The following is a 7,450-nucleotide window of genomic DNA, read 5'->3' on the forward strand; positions in this document are numbered from 1 at the left end:
CAGTTATACATATACATATGTTCCCATATCCCCTCCCTCTTGCGTCTCCCTCCCTCCCACCCTCCCTATCCCACCCCTCTCGGTGGTCACAAAGCACAGAGCTGATCTCCCTGTGCTATGCGGCTGCTTCCCACTAGCTATCTACCTTACGTTTGGTAGTGTATATATGTCCATGCCACTCTCTCGCTTTGTCACAGCTTACCCTTCCCCCTCCCCATATCCTCAAGTCCATTCTCTAGTAGGTCTGTGTCTTTATTCCCATCTTTCCCCTAGGTTCTTCATGACCTTTTTTTTTTTTTTCCTTTCTTTTAGATTCCATATATATGTGTTAGCATTTGGTATTTGTCTTTCTCTTTCTGACTTACTTCACTCTGTATGACAGACCCTAGGTCCATCCACCTTGCTACAAATAACTCAATTTTGTTTCTTTTTATGGCTGAGTAATATTCCATAGTATATATGTGCCACATCTTCTTTATCCATTCATCCGATGATGGACACTTAGGTTGTTTCCATCTCCTGGCTGTTGTAAATAGAGCTGCAATGAACACTTTGGTACATGACTCTTTGAATTATTGTTTTCTCAGGGTATATGCACACAAGTCCTGATCAGGTGGGGGAACACAGCTCAGAGGACTGGAGTCAGGTTTGCGTCCACTCTATGGGACCCAAGATCTGGATTAATCGTGACAAAATCATTCAGCCTTCCCCAGTTGGCTGATCTTCGGGGTGGTAGTCCCGGAACTGCAAAGTGAATACACGTTTGCTTTTGCACCTTACCTACAGAAACCAGGCAAGACTGGAGGTGAGGATCAAACAATGGCTTGGCGCTCCTCTTAAGGCTAATTTAAGACCACATTCAGCAACCTTCAAATCTAACCTAATCTATACTTTCATGTAAGTCCAGGAAAAACTGCAGATAAATCAGGTGATCTGGGGGCCATGTGTAGAGACTGCATGACAGTAAGGGATTCTCACATTGTAATCAATCGAACATACTTATATATTTTTCAAGAGCCCACGATAGTACCGATTGCAATATTTATTGGGTGCTTGCTATGTGCCAGACACTGTGCGAGTGCTCTACATGCATTACCATGTTAGGTGTTCTTAACACTCCATGAGGTGGATACTTGTGCTGTACCATTTACAACGGGGAAACTGAGGCTGAGAGTGAGTGGTTGAGTATCATGTCCAAGGCTGTCGAGTGGGTGGAGGGGCTGAGATTCGAGCCAGACCCCTGACTGCAGAGCCTACTCTTAACGCTGGTGTTGGTTCAGTGCTGTCTTCTTCAAAACAGTTATTTCAAGAGGCTATACGTTCTCCAATTATGTCCAAAACATTTTAGAATTTCTCTTTTACATCTATTTTCAGAGTATGTGGCAAAATCTCTGACTATTCTAAGTGATGGTGAATCCCCATCCTTTAAGATGAGAATAGTTAACAACGACTATATAACAGGCACTTTAGCAGGTAGAAATCGTTTCACCCTCACCATGACCCTGCAAGTTAAGAACTAGAATTATCATGCAGATTCACGTTTGAGAAACACAGGCCCAGAGAGCCTAAGTCACCTGCTCACGTCTACACATCCTGGGCTCCCAGGTCTGCAGAGGACCACCAGGTCAGAGAGGGTAGTTTGCTCATTGGATGAGCCAGCATGAGGGGCCTGCTCCAACCCCACCGGCTAGGGACCAGAGGCCATGCAGAGGAAGGGGCGCCTGAGTCACAGAAAGGCACCACTGCTGTCTGCAGTGGTCCCAGAGGGCCTGGTCCATCGGAGGGCTTGAGTGTCCAACGTAACCTGGAGCCGGGCCTCGTGACTAGCCAGTGAGCTCTCTGGACCTAGACGATACCATTTTGAATCAAAATCAAGGCTGCTTTTCTCACCTGGCGTTGGAGCATGCGCTGCTGGCCCTGCACCCTACCCCCTAAATTTGGTGCGTTTTCTCATACCGTACATGGTCCTTCTCGCCTCTCAGTGTTGGGATACCCCCGGCCTTACCTCACTGCCCTCCTAGACCTCCACTCAGTACCTTCGTGGCAGCATCCCCCTGTGGCTTCCGACCCCATCTCTATGGTGGCAGCTCCCAGTTTTAGATCCCTGGTTCCACCCTCTCCCCTGGGCTCTGCACACAGATGGCTAATTTCCCACTGGGAGCTCTATGGAAAGCTGAAGTGAATATATCCAAAATAGAACTTTAAAAAATATATATATTTATTTATTTTCAGCTGCGTTGGGTCTTCATTGCTGCGCTAGGGCTTTCTCTAGTTGCGGCGAGCAGGGGCTACTATTTGTTGCCATGCGCGGGCTTCTCATCGCAGTGACTTCTCTTTTTGCAGAGCACAGGCTCTAGGCACGCAGGCTTCTGTAGTTGTGGCACGTGGGCCCAGTAGTCGTGGCTGGCGGGCTCTAGAGCGCAGGCTCAGTAGTTGTGGTGCACAGGCTTAGTTGCTCCGCGGCATGTGGGATCTTCCTGGACCAGGGCTCGAACCCGTGTCCCCTGCATTGGGAGGTGGATTCTTAACCACTGTGCCACCAGGGAAGCCCCCCAAATAGAACTTTTGATTTCACTCCCCACCCAAAACCCCTGCTAACCGGCCCCTCTCTTACTCAGCTTCATAAATGTTACCTTCATTTGCTAGTTCTCAAATATCCACATCTAATTCGCGGCAAGCCTGAATACCTCTAGGTCCTCCTTCAGAGTTTATCGGAAGCCCACTCATCTTGAATTACCCCATCCCCCCACCCAGGCCCCAGGCTCCACCATCTCCTGGCTGGGCCACTGCCCAGTGACCCTACTGGTTTCCCAAGTGTTCCTTTTGACCCCTACATTCCAACTGCCACCCAACAGCCAGAATCATCTTTTAGGGACTAAATCAAATTACGTTACTTTCCTGCTCAGAACCCTCCAAGGACCACCCGGCACATTCTCTTCTGCATCCTCAGGGTCCCCTGATGCCGTCCTGCCTCCTGACTTCCCATTGGCTCCTTCCTTTCCTTTTCCTGTTCATCCCTCGTCTCACTCAATGCTCACTCACAGGTCAAGCATCATGTCCTCTGAGATGCCCTCCTGACTAAGCGCCCCTCCTGCCCCTCCACTCTCTAGCCCTTTCTCTATTTTAGTTCATAGCATTTATCATTGCCTGGCATTTTATTATACTTAAATATATATACACATAATATACAATTGTTTACTGCCTATACACCTCTCCTCCCAAATGCATAGGGATCTCGTCCTGTTGTTCTGCTCTCAGTGCCTGGAAGAGTTCCAGCAAATATAGGTGCTCAGTAATACCTTAGGTATAAATTAACAACATCTTTGATTTCCCTCAAACATGCCGTACTCCCTCCAGCCTGAATTTGCCCGTGACATTTCCTCAGCCTGAATCTCTCTCTGCAGTCCCATCCGTTTACATTTCAATGCCTCATTTTCCCCTACAGATCTCAGCTCATTGTCGCTTCATTCATTAATGCCAACTGTCAATCAGTTGTTCAGTCAACAAACACTTTTGGTGCAGGCACTGTTCTCGGCGCTGGGGATAGAGCACAAACAGAACAGACCATGCTACTGCCCTCGTGGGCTCACGGTCTGATGGGGTATAGTCGTGTGTGTAAGTGTGTGTACATGCTCATGTGTTAGATCACAGTACACGTGGTGTAGCCAGCATAAAGCACGGTGGAGATTAAGAGCAGTGATGGTTGAGACATGGTGGTCTGGAAAGGCCTCTCTGAGGAGGTGACACTTGAGTGTTGGAGTGTGACAAATGAAACCACTCGGGATCTAGAAAGTCCTCCCAAGCCACCCTGCCCGACTGGCTCAGAGCCCCCACTTACAAGTTCCCCGGGACCCTGAGGGCCTCCCTCACAGAGCTTGCCACAGTTCACATGAAGTGGTGTAATCCTCTGACTCCTGTCTTTCCCAGCAGTGTGAAAGCTCCGTGAGAGGCTCTGTTTAAATGATTTCCCCAGACGAAAGGCTGGGACATAGCACACACTCACAGTCTCTATCAGATGGCAAGTAAGCGGATAAACAAACATGGGCAATTCCCCCAAGAGACTGTCCAGCGGCCTTTGGCATCCTCCGTGGCCTGTGAGGTCAACCAAAATGGCCACGTGGAATGATTTACAAAGTAGATCCGCCCAAACCCTCCCCTCGCGGCCACCACACCCCCCTGCTCCTTCCAGGGAACGCTGCCTGGGGCACTCCGTGTTTGATGTGCATGTGATCCACACGGGGACCCTCGGCAGGATCTACCGCAGAAGTCAGACCTGGGGCTTGAGAGCCTGTTCCTGAGGACTTGGGAAGCTTCGACTGGTTTAATCCAACAGCTTTTCAGGGGCTAGCCTCCAGGCCCCACCCCCTCCACAACTAGACTGCATCTTCTGAGGGCTCTGCTCTCCTCTCTTCAGCTCAATTCTTTCTTTTTTTTTTTTACATGTTTTTAATTGGAGTATAGTTGAGTTACCGTGTTAGTTTCAGGTGTACAGCGTAGTGATTCAGTTATATATATTTTTCAGATTACTTTCCATTGTAGGTTACTGTAAGATATTGAATATAGTTCCCTGTGCTATACAGTAAATGCTTTTTGCTTCTCTATTTTATGTACAGTAGTTTGTGTCTGTTATCTCATCCTCCTAATTTATCCCTCCCCCACCCCCTTTCCCCTTTGGTAACTGTAAGTTTGTTTCCTATGTCTGTGAGTCTGTTTCTGTTTTGTATATAGATTCATTTGTATTATTTTTTTAATTCCACATGATATATATTTGTCTTTCACTGTCTGACTTCACTAAGTATAATATTCTCTAGGTCCATCCATGTTGCTGCAAATGGCAATATTTCATTCTTTTTTAAGACTGAGTAATATTTCCTTACATATGTAAACCACATCTTCTAAAGCCAGGTGTCTGTTGATGGGCACTTGGGTTGTTTCCATGTCTTGGCTATTATAAATACTGCTGCTATGAACATTGGGGCGTATGTACCTTTTCAAATTAGAGTTTCTGAGTGCTCGATTCTTTTTTTTTTTGCGGCACGCAGGCCTCTCACTGTTGTGGTCTCTCCCGTTGCGGAGCTCGGGCTCCGGACACGCAGGCCCAGCGGCCATGGCTCACGGGCCCAGCCGCTCTGCGGCATGTGAGATCTTCCCAGACCGGGGCACGAACCCGTGTCCCCTGCATCGGCAGGCGGACTCTCAACCACTGCGCCACCAGGGAAGCCCTGAGTGCTCGATTCTTGATCCCCATCTGACCAACTCTACACTCCTCTTTTGACTTCCCCCAATCTATCCATTCTGGCTTTCCATGGCCACTCAGTAGAAACCTTGCCCTTTGGTCAAGGTCATCCCCTTACTGTCCACTTTCTGCAACTGTCCTGATGACTCTCCTTTTGCACACTGCTCCCCCCAGCCCCCGGAATGCCAGCCTTCCCCAGCACTCAGTGAAGCGATAGGTGCTCAGCACTGTTTTATCTGAGTTCGTCCTATCTTCCCCCTTTTGGATGCCAGTTGTCGAAAGGCATAAAGTGGAGCTTATACTATTTTGCTTGGTGCATAGCAGTTCCTTAATCAACTTGATAGATTGATTGAAGGAAAACATCACTCTTGACCAGCAGCGATGTTTATGTAGAACTGCTGCCTGTTACAAATCCTTCCAGGGTTGAAGTGCTAACGTTTTTCCAATTGGGAATTTTGTACAATTGAAAAGCCTTCCTGAAATAGGAACCTGTCAGACAAGATAGAATTCACTTTAACAAAATGACAGGGTAGCTGCTAGAACCAAAGGAATTTGGAAATGTAAGCTAAGTCAGAGTTTGCCATAGATATTGGGCTGTTATAAACAAGCTTAAAAGAAAGTTGGGCCAGATTAATAAGACGAGCTAGAACATCTTGTGATACAATGTGTGGTAGGCTGAATAATAGCCTCCCAGAGATGTCTCCATCCTAATCCTCTGGACCCGTGAACATTACCTTATTAGGCAAAAGAGAATTTGCAGATCTGATTAAGTTAAGGGTCTGGAGCTGGGGAGAGGAGTGTGGATTATCCAGGTGGGAGTGATATAATTACAAAGGTCCTTTTACGAGGGAAGCAGGAAGTCAGAGTAGTTGGTGATGTGACCACAGAAGCAAAAGGGCGGGGGTGAGGCAAGGAAGGGGTCACAAGCCAAGTAATGCAGGCGGCCTCGGGAAGCAGAAAAAGGCAAGGATATGGATTCTCCCCTCAAAACCTCCGGAAGGAACCAACTCTGCCCACACCTTGATTGAGCCCAGTGAGACTGATTTTGGTTCTTCGGACCTCCAGACTGTAAGAGAATAAACTTATGTTGTTTTAAGCCCCTAAATTTGTGGTAATTTGTTACAACAGCAACAGGAGACTAAGCCACCATGAAAAGGCCATCAGTGATGAGGGGACTGCAGCTTCCTGTTAGAACCACTCTGGGCTCTAAGAGTGGGCACCGGAAAGCTCTGTCCTGGCAGCCCTGTTCTCAGTTGCCCAGCAACCAACCAAAGAGCTGGATGTGTATGATTCATACTAAAGGCTCCCAAGTCTCTTCCATGTGAAGGAGAAGATATTTTGGGGTGGGAGTAGAAACCAAGGCTAGAGAACAAGCCAGGTGCCTGGGACTCACATCCTCTACTTGGACATTCTGTCTAGGGATAGGTGGATTTTCATGTATCAAAACAGAGACAGTCCTGGGAAAGCTAGGGCTGCTGAGATTACACGCCAACAATGAGCTGATTGAATAACTAGTCAATTCAAGGGAGAAAAGCATCAATCACATCAGCTGATTTTACTGAATTGACTTCTATTGTCTCAAATGTTATTCATTTCAAGACCCCAGCAGACACCACCTCAAGATTCCCCAGGCAGAGCCCAGATGCTGGGGTTTATCACCAATTTCAAAGACCTAAAATCATCCCCAGGACAAGCCAGCCTTATGTTTCTAAATCATGGAATTTTTCAGGCAGTCTGTGTATAGTCTCATTAAAGACAAAAAATATACAAAACATGAAGCAAAAGAGAAAAGCACAGCTTCATGTTCCATAAGCAATAAATGCTAAAAAAAACCAAGACTCCAAACATCCTATCTGTCCTGTTTATTTTTTTCTTATCTATACAAGCAAAATATATACAGTGTCTTCACCACATAATGTCAAGGTTGATCTACGATAAACTGTAGTTTGATAAGAGGCAGAGTAAAGAGGTCTTTATTCTGAGTCTATCCTGAGCAGTGAACTCTCATTTGTGGGGCTTCAAAACAAGGCCACGTTTGGGGAAAAGAAAGATATATGGTGATGTAACTTGGTGGGTGTTAATGCAGTTTATAAAACAAATCTCCCAAACATTTATTCTTCAGTCAAGCTTCTGGCTATAGTGGGCTTAATATAAGCAACAAAAAGAAAGGAAACTCCCAAACATTGACATTGGCACTCAAAAAATAATAAAGGC

This window comes from Orcinus orca, chromosome 18 (assembly GCF_937001465.1).
Source record: "Orcinus orca chromosome 18, mOrcOrc1.1, whole genome shotgun sequence".
In the NCBI taxonomy this organism is placed as follows: Eukaryota; Metazoa; Chordata; class Mammalia; order Artiodactyla; family Delphinidae; genus Orcinus; species Orcinus orca.